Below are 17848 nucleotides of genomic sequence, written 5' to 3' on the forward strand. Positions count from 1 at the left end.
CCCGGAATATAAAGGAAGATCCTTGAGCTGGCAGGTGCACAGAAAATATTGTTCTTGTCTGAGCTTGGATCCCATTTATGTTTGAAACCAGAGGGAGCACAAGAAGAGTGTGCTGGGTGAATTTCTCAGAAACAGTTAGTTTTGGAATGTTTTAACTTTTTTTCTGGTGTATCTAATAATGACAATTTGATAAAGGGGAAAAACCGAAGCTAGTGATAATATATAAAACTTAGAAAAACCTGAGACTGTGGAAAAACCAGAAGAGACTTAGCCAACCTCCTTTATTTCTTAATACTCTCCAATAAAAAGCAGTGACCCTGGCACATTCCTGTGTTCTCAAGTGCCTTTGAGGTCATGATAGGCAGTTTACATAATGCAAAATATTGACTTGGAGTTCAAAACATATCAAATCCATTGACAAATCAGTGGGGCTCTACTGCATATAGCTATTCTGTTGAAGAAATGACTTCATTTTCCAGTTATTCTGGATAAAGAGAGTTTACATACCTGAGTAAGAAGGGAGAGAGGACAATTTCTGGAGGATATAGTTAAGAGACTCAGGAATAATTCCAACAGGATATCTGTGTAAGAAGGGAAAGAGGACAATTGATGGAGGACATCATTAGGAGTCTCCCAGGAATAATTCCAACAGGATCAAGTGTCTCATGGAAGTGGCAGGGTGGCTTTTACCTAAAATGAGGTGAATGTTATTTGTGTGTTGAATGCTATAATCAAGAACAACTCAACTCTGCAAATTGAGCCATCAAGCTTTTTCTTAAAAATGTGAATTGTCACATTAACAAAAAAAAAGAGAAGAACCATATGATCCTGTCAATCGATGCAGAAAAGGCCTTGGACAAAATCCAGCACCCTTTCTTAATAAAAACCCTTGAGAAAGTCGGGATAGAAGGAACATACTTAAAGATCATCAAAGCCATTTATGAAAAGCCCACAGCTAACATCATCCTCAACGGGGAAAAACTGAGAGCTTTTTCCCTGAGATCAGGAACACGACAGGGATGCCCACTCTCACCGCTGTTGTTTAACATAGTGCTGGAAGTTCTAGCATCAGCAATCAGACAACAAAAGGAAATCAAAGGCATCAAAATTGGCAAAGATGAAGTCAAGCTTTCGCTTTTTGCAGATGACATGATATTATACATGGAAAATCCGATAGACTCCACCAAAAGTCTGCTAGAACTGATACATGAATTCAGCAAAGTTGCAGGATACAAAATCAATGTACAGAAATCAGTTGCATTCTTATCCACTAACAATGAAGCAACAGAAAGACAAATAAAGAAACTGATCCCATTCACAATTGCACCAAGAAGCATAAAATACCTAGGAATCAATCTAACCAAAGATGTAAAGGATCTGTATGCTGAAAACTATAGAAAGCTTATGAAGGTAATTGAAGAAGATTTAAAGAAATGGAAAGACATTCCCTGCTCATGGATTGGAAAAATAAATATTGTCAAAACGTCAATACTACCCAAAGCTATCTACACATTCAATGCAATCCCAATCAAAATTGCACCAGCATTCTTCTCGAAACTAGAACAAGCAATCCTAAAATTCATATGGAACCACAAAAGGCCCCGAATAGCCAAAGGAATTTTGAAGAAGAAGACCAAAGCAGGAGGCATCACAATCCCAGACTTTAGCCTCGACTACAAAGCTGTCATCATCAAGACAGCATGGTATTGGCACAAAAACAGACACACAGACCAATGGAATAGAATAGAAACCCCAGAACTAGACCCACAAACGTATGGCCAACTCATCTTTGACAAAGCAGGAAAGAACATCCAATGGAAAAAAGACAGCCTCTTTAACAAATGGTGCTGGGAGAACTGGACAGCAACATGCAGAAGGTTGAAACTAGACCACTTTCTCACACCATTTACAAAAATAAACTCAAAATGGATAAAGGACCTAAATGTGAGACAGGAAACCATCAAAACCTTAGAGGAGAAAGCAGGAAAAGACCTCTCTGACCTCAGCCGTAGCAATCTCTTACTCGACACATCCCCAAAGGCAAGGGAATTAAAAGCAAAAGTGAATTACTGGGACCTTATGAAGATAAAAAGCTTCTGCACAGCAAAGGAAACAACCAACAAAACTAAAAGGCAACCAACGGAATGGGAAAAGATATTTGCAAATGACATATCGGACAAAGGGCTAGTATCCAAAATCTAGAAAGAGCTCACCAATCTCCACACCCATAAAACAAATAACCCAGTGAAGAAATGGGCAGAAAACATGAATAGACACTTCTCTAAAGAAGACATCCAGATGGCCAACAGGCACATGAAAAGATGTTCAGCGTCGCTCCTTATCAGGGAAATACAAATCAAAACCACACTCAGGTATCACCTCACGCCAGTCAGAGTGGCCAAAATGAACAAATCAGGAGACTATAGATGCTGGAGAAGATGTGGAGAAACGGGAACCCTCTTGCACTGTTGGTGGGAATGCAAATTGGTGCAGCCGCTCTGGAAAGCAGTGTGGAGGTTCCTCAGAAAATTAAAAATAGACCTACCCTATGACCCAGCAATAGCACTGCTAGGAATTTACCCAAGGGATACAGGAGTACTGATGCATAGGGGCACTTGTACCCCAATGTTCATAGCAGCACTCTCAACAATAGCCAAATTATGGAAAGAGCCTAAATGTCCATCAACTGATGAATGGATAAAGAAATTGTGGTTTATATACACAATGGAATACTACGTGGCAATGAGAAAAAATGAAATATGGCCTTTTGTAGCAACGTGGATGGAACTGGAGAGTGTGATGCTAAGTGAAATAAGCCATACAGAGAAAGACAGATACCATATGGTTTCACTCTTATGTGGATCCTGAGAAACTTAACAGGAACCCATGGGGGAGGGGAAGGAAAAAAAAAAAAAGAGGTTAGAGTGGGAGAGAGCCAAAGCATAAGAGACTCTTAAAAACTGAGAACAAACTGAGGGTTGATGGGGGGTGGGAGGGAGGGGAGGGTGGGTGATGGGTATTGAGGAGGGCACCTTTTGGGATGAGCACTGGGTGTTGTATGGAAACCAATTTGTCAATAAATTTCATATATAAAAAAAAATGTGAATTGGCTCTGTGTGTGTGTTTCTATGTCATCTCCAGCTCTACCACATGTGATACACACTCACAGTGGATATTTTACTCTCACATAACACTAGAGCTGGAACTCTTATCTCAGATTTAGATATCATAAAACATGAGTTTTTAACATATCTTTGAAAAGTGGTGCACACAGAAGGATTGCTCCAGTTAAGTAAAAATCCAGAAAACTGGCCGATTCCATGAAGTGAAGCTCCCAACCTCTATCTTCTGTCAACTTTGTAAAGTCTCCTTGTCTGAGACTCTCATAGCTGCCATCCTGGATCTGACCATCAGATGACATCACGTTCATCTACATTTTTCTTGTTCTTTTTTAATTAAAAGGAATACACATTAAAAAGTAAAAAAAAACAAATCATTAAATTGTTGGCTTACCATTTGATACCAATTATATAAATTATGTATGAAATTTCTTATGTAAAAGCAGTTACATTTATGGTTGACTCCCAATACATTGTGTTCATTCATGCATGTATCTCCTCCTTCATCACTGTCAGCTGATGTCAGTGTGGACTATAAAGTGTCCCTACTAGAGACTGGACTTTCACCGTCTAGTATCCCATCCTTGTATAGGCTGCCAAGGCCTTTTCCCACTCTCTGCAATCCCCTGTCCATGACACAGGACACAGCCACCCAGACCTTGCTCTGATAACCCATCTTGTCACCTACTCCTTGTTCTGCCCTGTAAGCCCTTTGCAAATAAGCCATTGACTGCTAAGGTGAGCCACTGCCACCTGGTGTTTCACCGTTAGCAGGCCCTGGAAATATGTTTCACAGTCTTTTTAAAGCAGTTTTTCTCAGACAATATTACAAACATAAGTTCAAATCCAGGGCCTTAGGGAAGCTATTACTTTTTTACTCTTTTCACGTGCTTCTTGAGAGAGTTTGTGATGGTGGTACTTCAGTGTCATCTTGTGACAAGGCCTAAATTGCAGTGTAAACACTTCTGAACAGGAAAGTAGGAAGGAGGGGCTGTGACCCAAACGCACCATACAGAGCTTGCTGGAAGTCAGCGTGTATCAGTACTTCATTCCTTTTATCGCCAAATAATATACCCCATTTACAAAATCCACTTATTAGCTGGTGGAAATTTTTGTTTCCACTTTTGACTGTTATGAATGTGATGCTATATATACATTCATACACTGGTTTTTTATGTAGACATATGTTGCCGTTTATTCTGGCTGTGTACCTTTGAAGTGGAATTTCTGAGGGCTATGGTAACTCTCTGTTGAACCTTTTGAAGAACTGCCAGACTGATTTCATGCCCTTGATAGTGTTGAGGAATGCAGGTGTTTTTTCTGTTATTTTTCTCCTCATTATACTGTGGTTTTGGATTTTGAGAAAGAATACCACAGTGTCCTTCTGGTCACCTCATATGTAGGAGGACATGATACCCAGGTGACATCACTGGGTCACTGCAGATGCTGACCCTCATCACAGAGTTAAGCTGGTGTGTGTCTAGTTTCTCCAGTGTAAAGTAGGGACCTTTCATTCACCTAATCTATTCGTTAGAAGTCACTAACTCAGCCTTATTATCGGGGGTGGGGGTAAAAATTACGGTTTACTTCACTGAGTCAGGGTATATATACATACATTATTTGAAACTGTTTGATAAAGACAGTTTATCTCTTGTCACCCAAGCTTTATTAAGTTGAACACATATTTGTATCAGTTTTGATTCATGTATACATATTTTGTAGATTATTTTTAATGGATCTTTCCCAAAAGAAAGTCTAGCATTATGATTTCCATGGTAAAGAGAAACTCTTCACTGCACACTCAGGAAAGTGCAAAAGAGTTCCTCCATGAGTCCACCATTAGATATCACCAGCATTGCATTTTATAAATGTGGTATATTAGACAATGTTTTTACACAATGTATTTAAACATGGCATAGGTTGAAACACTATAACTTCACACCATTTTATTTCATACTTTGTTTCCTTTAAAAAGAGGTAAAAATGAGAATGTATCAGATACTGAAGTCGTGATGGAAAATTGCTGCTAATATGCACAAACTATTTTTGCAAAACCCTTTTCAGTGAAGCAAAAGTATGAGATATGTTGGAGAAAGTGTGCCCTTCATTTGAAAGCACATTTTCTAAAGCAGCCTTCTCATGATCTGACTCTGACTCTACGGAAGGTATTTTACAACTCCACCTTTTGTGTAACTGATTTCAGTGCTAAACAGTGAAATCCATACCCAAGCAATTGAATTCTGTTATGTCACAAGAAAATGTTTTCTTCTTGGGGAAATATTTGTCTCCATTTGAACGATTGCTTCAACATTCCTGATCTGCGCACGTGGCAAAGAGATGGTTGTAAAATTGGCCCTTGTACAACATCTATTCATGATAACAACAATCCTCAACAAAATAGGTTTAGAGGGAACATACCTCAACATAATAAAGTCCTTAAATGCAAACCCCACAGCTAACACTCCCTGGTCAAAATCTGAGTTTTACCCCTAAAGTCAGCAACATGACAAGGATGTCACTTGTATTCAGCATAGTACTAGAAGTCCTAGCCACAGAAATCAGACAAGAAAAAGGAAGAAAATGCATCCAAATTGGTAAAGAAGAGGTAACCTTTTCCTTATTTGCAGATGACATGATTCTATATTAGAAAGTCCTAAAGACTCCACCAAAAACCTACTAGACCTGATAAATGAATTCAGTAAAGTCATAGGATAAAAAATCAATATACAAAAATCCATTGCTTTTTAATTTTTGTTTCTTAAATCCATTGCATTTTTAGACACTAATAATGAAGCAGCAGAAAAAGAAATTAAGAAAACAGCCCATTTATAATTGCACCAAAAGTTAAAAAAAATATAACCTAGGAATGAACTTAACAAAAGAGGTGAAAGTCTTGTACTTGAAAACTGTAATATATTGATGAAAGAAACTGAAGACAACACAAATGGAAATATATCCCATGCTCATGGATTGGAAGAACAAATATTGTTTAAAAATATGTATACTATCCAAAGCAATCTTCAGATTCAATGCAATGTATGTTAAAACACCAACAGATTTTTCACAGAACTAGAACAAAAAATTTTAAAATTTGTATGGATCCATGAAAGATCTTAAATAGCCAAAACAACCTTTAAAATGGCAAACAAGTGGGAAGTATCACAATTCTCAACTTCAAGTTCTACTACAAAGCTGTAGTAATCAAAACAGTATTGTACTTGCATAAAAATAGACACATAAATCAATGGATAGAATAGAGAGCCCAGAAATATGTACAGTCAATTAATCTTTGACAAAAGAAGCAAGAAGGTGAAATGAAAAAAAGGTAGTCTTTTCAACAAATGGGGTTGGGAAAACTGGACACCAATATGGGAACGAATGAAACTGGATCACTTTCTTGATCTTTATTTGTGGAATGAATCCAATTTCTTACAGCACACCCAAAAATGAACTCAAAATGGATTAAGGACCTAAATGTGAGATTGTGTGTCCATTAAAACCTTAGAGCACAGATAGTAATTTCTACAACAATTGGCCATAACAAAATCTTTTTAGATATGTCTCCTGAGGCAATGGAAACAAAAGCAAAAATAAACTATGGGACTATAGCAAAATAAAAAGCTTCTACCCAGTGAAGGAAATAACAAACAAACTTAAATCTAAAGGATACCCTACTAAATGGGAGAAGATATTTGCAAATGACATATCTGATAAAGGGTTAGTATTCAAAACATATAAAGAACTGATACAACTCAATACCCAGAAAAACAAATAATCCAATTAAAAATGGGAAGAAGACATGAACAGACATTTCTCCAAAGTAGAGATACAGATGGAGAACAGACACATGAAAAGATGTTCATCATCACTTATCCTGAGATAGATGCAAATCAAAACCACAGGGAGATATCACCTTGTATCTGTCACAATGGCTAAAATCAAAAACACGAAAAACAAGTGCTGGCGAGGATCTGGAGGAAAGGGAAGAGTGGTGCACTGTTGGTGGGAATGGAAACTGGTGCCGCCACTGGGGAGACAGTATGGAGGTTCCTCAAAAAATTAAAATTAGAAGTACATTACGATCCAGTAATCACACTACTGGGTATTTACCCAAAGAATACAAAAATACTAATTCGAAGGCATACATGACACCCCTATGTTTATAGCAGCATGATTTACAAGAGCCAAATTATGGAATCAGCCCCAGTGTCCATTAATAGATGAATGGATAAAGAAGATATATATACAGTGATATATTATTCTGACATAAAAAGGAATGAATCTTGTCATTTGCAACAACATGGATAGATCCAGAGTGAATAATCCCCCAAAACTCAATACAATACATTTTCAAACAGTTAAAGAGAGATCAACACCCAAGAACCTCATTGTTATTAAATTAACATTGTGCAATTGCGGGAAGATGGCGGCGTAGGAGGACGCTGGGCTCACCGCGCGTCCTGCTGATCACTTAGATTCCACCTACACCTGCCTAACTAACCCAGAAAACCGCCAGAAGACTAGCAGAACGGAGTCTCCGGAGCCAAGCACAGACGAGAGGCCCACGGAAGAGGGTAGGATGGGCAGAGAGGCGGTGCGTGCTGCACGGACTGGCGGCATGGAGCCGGGGCGGAGGGGCAGCCTGCCAGCCAAGCAGAGCCCCCGAGTCTGGCTTGCAAAAGCGGAGGGGCTGGACGGATGGAGTGTGTTCCGACAGCAAACGCGACTTAGCATCTGGAAGGTCATAAGTTAACAGCTCTGCGCGGAAAGCAGGAAGGCTGGAGGACAAAGGGAGGGAGAGCTGCTGAGCCCCGGGATGACACAGCTCAGTTTGGCGGGGAAGAAAGGTGCTTGCCAGCGCCATCTCCCTCGCCCATCCCCCAGCCAAAATCCCAAAGGGAACCAATTCCTGTGTAAGGGTTAAATTGTACTGTAGGGCTAAAGCTTAGCTTGAAAGATAACAACGTTGTTCTGACACTGAAGGTCAAAAGATAACAACCTTGCTTTTACTCTTGTAAATCATGCTTCATACTCTTGTGAATCAGGCTTTACCAATGAAGGAAACAAAAGCTCAAAAAAGAGCATCAGAGACAAGGTCAAGGAGATCCACTGGTTGCAACTTAGCGGCAGAAAGTCTAAAATAATCACCTCATTCGATAACTGTTTCTGACTCATCTGGCAACTGTTTCTAACTCATCTGGGAACTGTTTATCTGTTCTGTCCCAGATAATGATAAAACGATGTGATCAGCTTTAAAAACTGTACCCCGGCTGTTCGGGGCCACACTCTTATCAAGAGTGTTGGTCCCGATCAGTCGACCTTGCGTCTCATTGTAATAAACTTTGTTGCAACTGTCACTGGTGCCCATAGCATTCTGTTTCAGGAGTCGCATGGATGCAACACCTGCCAGGGAACTTGCTCGCTCCCCGCAAACACCCAACGCTGTGCTTCTGCGGAGCCACCCCTCCGGCAGCAGGTCTGACTCCCTCCTGCTGCCACAGGGCCCCTCCTGAAGTGGATCACCTAAGGAGAAGTGAGCTAAGCCTGCCCCTCCTGCCCCTGTGCACCTTGCCTACCCACCCCAGCTAATACGCCAGATCCCCAGCACCACAAGCCTGGCAGTGTGCAAGTAACCCAGACCGGCCACGCCACCCCACAGTGAATCCTGCCCCTAGCAGAGGGGAAGAGAAGGCACACACCAGTCTGACTGTGGCCCCAGCGGTGGGCTGGGGGCAGACATCAGGTCGGACTGCGGCTCTGCCCACCAACTCCAGTTATACACCACAGCACAGGGGAAGTGCCCTGCAGGTCCTCACCACTCCAGGGACTATCCAAAATGACCAAACGGAAGAATTCCCCTCAGAAGAATCTCCAGGAAATAACAACAGCTAATGAACTGATCAAAAAGGATTTAAATAATATAACAGAAAGTGAATTTAGAATAATAGTCATAAAATTAATCGCTGGGCTTGAAAACAGTATAGAGGACAGCAGAGAATCTCTTGCTACAGAGATCAAGGGACTAAGGAACAGTCACCAGGAGCTGAAAAACGCTTTAAACGAAATGCAAAACAAAATGGAAACGACGACGGCTCGGATGGAAGAGGCAGAGGAGAGAATAGGTGAACTAGAAGATAAACTTATGGAAAAAGAGGAAGCTGAGAGAAAGAGAGATAAAAAAAATCCAGGAGTATGAGGGGAAAATTAGAGAACTAAGTGATACACTAAAAAGAAATAATATATGCATAATTGGTATCCCAGAGGAGGAAGAGAGAGGGAAAGGTGCCGAAGGGGTACTTGAAGAAATAATAGCTGAGAACTTGCCCGAACTGGGGAAGGAAAAAGGCATTGAAATCCAAGAGGCACAGAGAACTCCCTTCAGACGTAACTTGAATCGATCTTCTGCAAGACATATCATAGTGAAACTGGCAAAATACAAGGATAAAGAGAAAATTCTGAAAGCAGCAAGGGATAAACGTGCCCTCACATATAAAGGGAGACCTATAAGACTCGTGACTGATCTCTCTTTTGAAACTTGGCAGGCCAGAAAGGATTGGCACGAGATCTTTAATGTGCTGAACAGAAAAAATATGCAGCCAAGAATCATTTATCCAGCAAGTGTGTCATTTAGAATAGAAGGAGAGATAAAGGTCTTCCCAAACAAACAAAAACTGAAGGAATTTGTCACCACTAAACCAGCCCTACAAGAGATCCTAAGGGGGATCCTGTGAGACAAAATACCAGAGACATCACTACAAGCATAAATCGTACAGACATCACAATGACTCTAAACCGGTATCTTTCTATAACACTGAATGTAAATGGATTAAATACGCCAACCAAAAGACACAGGGTATCAGAATGGATAAAAAAAACAAGACCCATCTATTTGCTGACTACAAGAGACTCATTTTAGACCTGAGGACACCTTTAGATTGAGAGTGAGGGGATGGAGAACTATTTATCATGCTACTGGAAGCCAAAAGAAAGCTGGAGTAGCCATACTTATATCAGACAAACCAGACTTTAAATTAAAGGCTGTAACAAGAGAGGAAGAAGGGCATTATATAATAATTACAGGGTCTATCCACCAGGAAGAGCTAACAATTATAAATGTCTATGCGCCGAATACCGGAGCCCCCAAATATATAAAACAATTACTCATAAACATAAGCAACCTTATTGATAAGAATGTGGTAATTGCAGGGGACTTTACACTCCACTTACAGAAATGGATAGATCATCTAGACACATGGACAATAAAGAAACAAGGGCCCTGAATGGCACATTGGATCAGATGGGCTTGACAGATATATTTAGAACTCTGCATCCCAAAGCAACAGAATATACTTTCTTCTCTAGTGCACATGGAACATTCTCCAAGATAGATCATATACTGGGTCACAAAACAGCCCTTCATAAGTTTACAAGAATTGAAATTATACCATGCATACTTTCAGACCACAATGCTATGAAGCTTGAAATCAACCACAGGAAAAAGTCTGGAAAACTTCCAAAAGCATGAAGGTTAAAGAACACCCTACTAAAGAATGAATGGGTCAACCAGGCAATTAGAGAAGAAATTAAAAAATATATGGAAACAAACGAAAATGAAAATACAGCAATCCAAACACTTTGGGATGCAGCAAAGGCAGTCCTGTGTGGAAAATACATCGCAATCCAGGCCTATCTCAAGAAACAAGAAAAATCCCACATACAAAATCTAACAGCACACCTAAAGGAAATAGAAGCAGAACAGCAAAGGCAGCCTAAACCCAGCAGAAGAAGAGAAATAATAAAGATCAGAGCAGAAATAAACAATATAGAATCTAAAAAAAACTGTAGAGCAGATCAACGAAACCAAGAGTTGGTTTTTTGAAAAAATAAACAAAATTGACAAACCTCTAGCCAGGCTTCTCAAAAAGAAAAGGGAGATGACCCAAATAGATAAAATCATGAATGAAAATGGAATTATTACAACCGATCCCTCAGAGATACAAACAATTATCAGGGAATACTATGAAAAATTATATGCCAACAAATTGGACAACCTGGAAGAAATGGACAAATTCCTGAACACCCACACTCTTCCAAAACTCAATCAGGAGGAAATAGAAAGCTTGAACAGACCCATAACCAGCGAAGAAATTGAATCGGTTATCAAAAATCTCCCAACAAATAAGAGTCCAGGACCAGATGGCTTCCCAGGGGAGTTCTACCAGACGTTTAAAGCAGAGATAATACCTATCCTTCTCAAGCTATTCCAAGAAATAGAAAGGGAAGGAAAACTTCCAGACTCATTCTAGGAACCCAGTATTACTTTGATTCCTAAACCAGACAGAGACCCAGTAAAAAAAAAGAACTACAGGCCAATATCCCTGATGAATATGGATACAAAAATTCTCAATAAGATACTAGCAAATCGAATTCAACGGCATATAAAAAGAATTATTCACCATGATCAAGTGGGATTCATTCCTGGGATGCAGGGCTGGTTCAACATTCGCAAATCAATCAACGTGATACATCACATTAATAAAAGAAAAGAGAAGAACCATATGATCCTGTCAATCAATGCAGAAAAGGCCTTTGACAAAATCCAGCACCCTTTCTTAATAAAAACCCTTGAGAAAGTCGGGATAGAAGGAACATACTTAAACATCATAAAAGCCATTTATGAAAAGCCCACAGCTAACATCATCCTCAACGGGGAAAAACTGAGAGCTTTTTCCCTGAGGTCAGGAACACGACAGGGATGCCCACTCTCACCGCTGCTGTTTAACATAGTGCTGGAAGTTCTAGCATCAGCAATCAGACAACAAAAGGAAATCAAAGGCATCCAAATTGGCAAAGATGAAGTCAAGCTTTCACTTTTTGCAGATGACATGATATTATCCATGGAAAATCCGATAGACTCCACCAAAAGTCTGCTAGAACTGATACATGAATTCAGCAAAGTTGCAGGATACAAAATCAATGTACAGAAATCAGTTGCATTCTTATCCACTAACAATGAAGCAACAGAAAGACAAATAAAGAAACTGATCCCATTCACAATTGCACCAAGAAGCATAAAATACCTAGGAATAAATCTAACCAAAGATGTAAAAGATCTGTATGCTGAAAACTATAGAAAACTTATGAAGGTAATTGAAGAAGATATAAAGAAATGGAAAGACATTCCCTGCTCATGGATTGGAAGAATAAATATTGTCAAAATATCAATACTACCCAAAGCTATCTACACATTCAATGCAATCCCAATCAAAATTGCACCAGCATTCTTCTCGAAACTAGAACAAGCAATCCTAAAATTCATATGGAACCACAAAAGGCCCCGAATAGCCAAAGTAATTTTGAAGAAGAAGACCAAAGCAGGAGGCATCACAATCCCAGACTTTAGCCTCGACTACAAAGCTGTAATCATCAAGACAGCATGGTATTGGCACAAAAACAGACACATAGACCAATGGAATAGAATAGACACCCCAGAACTAGACCCACAAACGTATGGCCAACTCATCTTTGGCAAAGCAGGAAAGAACATCCAATGGAAAAAAGACAGTCTCTTTAACAAATGGTGCTGGGAGAACTGGACAGCAACATGCAGAAGGTTGAAACTAGACCACTTTCTCACACCATTCACAAAAATAAACTCAAAATGGATAAAGGACCTGAATGTGAGACAAGAAACCATCAAAACCCTAGAGGAGAAAGCAGGAAAAGACCTCTCTGACCTCAGCCGTAGCAATCTCTTACTCGACACATCCCCAAAGGCAAGGGAATTAAAAGCAAAAATGAATTACTGGGACCTTATGAAGATAAAAAGCTTCTGCACAGCAAAGGAAACAACCAACAAAACTAAAAGGCAACCAACGGAATGGGAAAAGATATTTGCAAATGACATATCGGACAAAGGGCTAGTATCCAAAATCTAGAAAGAGCTCACCAAACTCCACACCCATAAAACAAATAACCCAGTGAAGAAATGGGCAGAAAACATGAATAGACACTTCTCTAAAGAAGACATCCAGATGGCCAACAGGCACATGAAAAGATGCTCAACGTCGCTCCTTATCAAGGAAATACAAATCAAAACCACACTCAGATATCACCTCACGCCAGTCAGAGTGGCCAAAATGAACAAATCAGGCGACTATAGATGCTGGCGAGGATGTGGAGAAACAGGAACCCTCTTGCACTGTTGGTGGGAATGAAAATTGGTGCAGCCGCTCTGGAAAACAGTGTGGAGGTTCCTCAAAAAATTAAAAATAGACCTACCCTATGACCCAGCAATAGCACTGTTAGGAATTTACCCAAGGGATACAGGAGTACTGATGCATAGGGGCACTTGTACCCCAATGTTTATAGCAGCACTCTTAACAATAGACAAATTATGGAAAGAGACTAAATGTCCATCAACTGATGAATGGATAAAGAAGATGTGGTTTATATACACGATGGAGTACTACGTGGCAATGAGAAAGAATGAAATATGGCCCTTTGTAGCAACGTGGATGGAACTGGAGAGTGTGATGCTAAGTGAAATAAGCCATACAGAGAAAGACAGATACCATATGGTTTCACTCTTCCTTGGATCCTGAGAAACTTAACAGAAACCCATGGGGGAGGGGAAGGAAAAAATAGGTTAGAGTGGGAGAGAGCCAAAGCATAAGAGACTCTTAAAAACTGAGAACAAACTGAGGGTTGATGGGGGTGGGAGGGAGGGGAGGGTGAGTGATGGGTATTGAGGAGGGCACCTTTTGGGATGAGCACTGGGTGTTGTATGGAAACCAATTTGGCAATAAACTTCATATATTGAAAAAAAAATAAAATAAAAGAGATGTCAGAGCAGATCAAATACCAAGACCCCACTATAGGTTGCCTACAAGAAACCCACTTTAAATATAAAGATACATATAGAGTAAAAGAAAAGGCATTGAGAAAGATAAATTAAAGTAACACTAATCAAAAGAAAGTTGGAGTAGTTATATTAATCTCAAACAGAGAAGACTTTCAAGTAAGGAAATTTATCAAGGTTAAAAGGGGTATTGCATAATGATAAAGGGTCATTTCCCCAAGAATATATAACAATCTCTGTATGTATTTGCCTGACAAAACAACATCGAATAACTTGAGACAGCAAATGATAGAACTGTAAGGAGAAATAGATGAAACACCACGCTATAGATTGAATGTTTGTGTGCCTCCAAAATTCATATGTTGAAACTAATCCCCAATGTGATGGTATTTGGCGATGAAGTCTTTGGGACGTGATTAGGTCATGGAGGATTAATTGTCCTTATCAAAGATGTCTCTACACCACCAGTCCCACATTGTAAGTGGAGGAAGACAAGGTCCATCAATTAGCAACTACTGAACTCTGACCTCTGTCTTGGCCATTAACCCACTGAAAATACAATCCATTAGTGGGTTGTAAAATCAATTTTGTAGACATTACCATTACTTTTATTAGCCAGCCAAAGGATGGTTTAAAGATAAATGGAACACAATATATGCAGGGTAGGAGGTATTATTTATTGGTTTCATCTATAAACATATATGTTAGCACTAAGATGTAAAATGCATTTTTGTGAATTCTGGTCTAAAAAAAAAACCTAACAGAAAAACTAATCTACAGTAGCTAATAATAGTTTCTGCTATAGACCATTAAAATTACACACTTAAAAAACAATCTATTGGGGCGACTGGGTGGCTCAGTCGGTTGAGCGTCCAAATTGGGCTCGGGTCATGATCTCGCGGTTGACCAGTTCGAGCCCCACGTCAGGCTGTGTGCTGACAGCTCAGAGCCTGGAGCCTGCTTTGGATTCTCTCTCTCTCTCTCTCTCTCTCTCTCTCTCTCTCTGCCCCTCCCCCGCTCGTGCTCTGTCTCTCTCTGTTTCAAAAATAAACATTTAAAAAATTAAAAAAAAACAATCTATAAAATTCTTCTTTAAGTAGGAGAAAGATTTACATACATATCAGCCATTATATAAACAAGAAAATTACATCTAAAGTCATATGTTACTTGAAATACCTGTAATATACCTTCCTGCAATGAAAAATATTCATGTGATTATTTTCCTACTAGACTTCCTACTCTTGCAGTTAAATATATATGTAGGGAACAAAAACAACCCGTGTCCTTTGGCTATTATGAACATCAAAGCACAAAATTTCATTTTACAAAAGGAAAATAATACTAATGGTTTTATTGTTCCTTTTGAGGATGGTGTATTGACCCCAAGTTGTTATATACATCTAATAAATACTGTAATTCTAAATCTGAAGCTAAATCTGTATATTTCTCTACTTCAGTGTATATGAAATGGATAATATGATGATTCACAAAAGCATTAGTAATCTACATGATTCCCAAACACAAGTCTTCTTCTAGCAGATATAAGGTTTAGATATACAAGAAAGTGTTTCTCAAGTATTCATAAATAATGTTTCATATATTCATTTCAAATAAAACGCAATTTAGATCTATAAGTAAATAAGTGAATGTTACAAGCCAGATGAAAATATAATTCAACCTGTATAATTCCACTTATGTAAAACTATAGGAAATCAAAGCTAATGAATTGGCAAATGATCAGTGGTTGTTTGGAACAGGACATTAAGAGGGAGTGAATCATGGGCGACTAGAGACCTAAAATGTGATATCCAGAAAATATAATGCTAATGATATTTAACTATCAAGTAACAGATGATTTCAGCTAACACTTGCAAAAATTTAGGCTCTTGAAATTTTTCATCATAAAATAAATTTACTATGGTTATAAGGAAAGAATCCATGTTACATAAGAACTCTTCTAAGTCATAGTTCCCCATCTTTCTGAGAGAAAATGTAGGATTCTTTAATTGCTATTTATGCAGTCACAAAAATATATGTGTATTTATTTCAAATACATGTGAAAGATCAAGTTCTTATCAAGTGGAGACATTCATTGCTTTCAGACAAAAGAGAACTTCTTGGGGCGCCCGGGTGGCTCAGTCAGTTAAGTGTCCAACTCTTGATTTCAGCTCAGGTCATGATCTCAAGGTTCACGAGATTGAGCCCCACATTGGCCTCTGTGCTGACAGCATGGAGACTGGTTGGGGTTCTTTCTCTCCCCCTCTCTCTCTGCCCCTCCTCCACTCGTGCTCTCTCTCCAAACAAACAAACAACTTTAAAAAAAAACTTGTTTAAAAAAAAGAGAACTTCTCTAGGATCGGACTCGGGGCTACTACACAACATGTAGCTGCTGATAAAATGAAAGTCCACCTGCTAAACCTTTTTCCCACAATGAGATCAAAAGAACTTCCCTACTTATAGGCTAGTATGTGAAACTCACAGGAACTATTCCAAAACATGCTTATGTACAGCTCTATGAACTTCCTTGTGCAAGGGATCATATCCCACTAGGAATATGAAGTGTTGGGGAATCCTGAGGACTGCTGCCCTTAAATCTGGAGTAGAAGCTTCAGGAGCCATCAAGACACAGATCCCAAGAATCTGCCTGCTTTAGGCACCTGACAGGAGATCTCCCGTATGAAGAATGAAACAAGGAGAAATAGATCCACCAATCACTATGTTTTACTGAAGTAACTATGTGCCCCCACCAAGTCAGGCCCATGACTACTGACAATAATACTGATACAATTAAGACCTGGTCATAACAACCACATGTTATAATGGGCTACTCACCAGGGCCTTTTTCTTTATTTTTCCTTTTTGATTTCCCAATAACAAACTTGAAAATGAACAAGAAGTAGCCTCAATTCACACAAACATTCATAATCCTGCAATAACCACAGGGCCAGAGGCTTGCTTCTGTATATCACTGTTCTCAGTGATCCTGTGGGTGAAACATTCTTGTGCCCATTTTGCCAAGTGGGAAGCTGGGATTCAGAGACAGCCATTACCTGCCTTACCTCCCACGCCCACACCTTTATAAAAGGGCAACTCCAGGAGATTTGTGGGGCTCTCTGGAGCTTTGTGGAACCCCATGTGTATTCTCTTTCATAGCTTTTAACATAGACACATTCACTTTCTCACTTTATATGCTGTAGAGAGCACTAACAGAATCATCAGATAATATGTTCAGTCACTTTTTTTCCCCTTCAATCAGCTGTGTTCAGTCTTAGAGTTCCCAGGCTCCAGCTAGACCAAAACAGTGCCTCACTGTCTCCTTAACATGAAATATCTTCCTTTTGTCCAGGTGTAATTTCCTGGCTTTTATTCACATTGTAATTCACCTAGGACTATACATCCGGAATATAATCTGGGCCATCCTGGTCAGAGATGACAGTGATTGCAGGGGGTTCATTTTCCTGTGTCCAGACTAACACCTAAATCCTTAGGTTGGTTTAGGGATGAACTTGAGTTGATTTGTATCACAAGTGCTAGACTCGCCTATATTTTCCTTTCCTTTTACTGTTTTAGTTGTACAAGGAAGCTTCTTCAGACATGCTTCAATTCACATGTGTTGGTTTCCCAGGGCCCTGAACTTGAAGGAGCCTATGAATAAACTTCCCCTTCAATACCGCTGTTGAAGCATCTCCCTGCTGGAACATGTGGAGCTGAGTGCTAGGCAGTCTCATGCACCCTCCTCCTATTCCCTCCTCTGTGGGTTCCCTGCTTGGTTAAGTGACCTGTGAGCCTTCTTTCAGTTTAAGGGGCTTTATTTGGAGAGAACAAGAGAAGCATGTTGTGTGATTTCCTCTCATGACCTTCACTAAAT

The 17848-nt window shown here is 39.5% G+C and overlaps 1 pseudogene; it reads left to right on the forward strand.

Annotated features, from left to right (window-relative positions):
- The first annotated feature begins 7542 nt into the window (after positions 1 to 7542).
- The window catches only part of LOC124509306 (ER membrane protein complex subunit 3-like), a 12366-nt pseudogene continuing 2060 nt past the window's right edge, over positions 7543 to 17848 (forward strand).

This window comes from Lynx rufus, unplaced genomic scaffold, assembly GCF_022079265.1.
Source record: "Lynx rufus isolate CCGP_SWC_20201006 ecotype Redwood Valley unplaced genomic scaffold, mLynRuf1.p SCAF_14, whole genome shotgun sequence".
Lineage (NCBI taxonomy): Eukaryota > Metazoa > Chordata > Mammalia > Carnivora > Felidae > Lynx > Lynx rufus.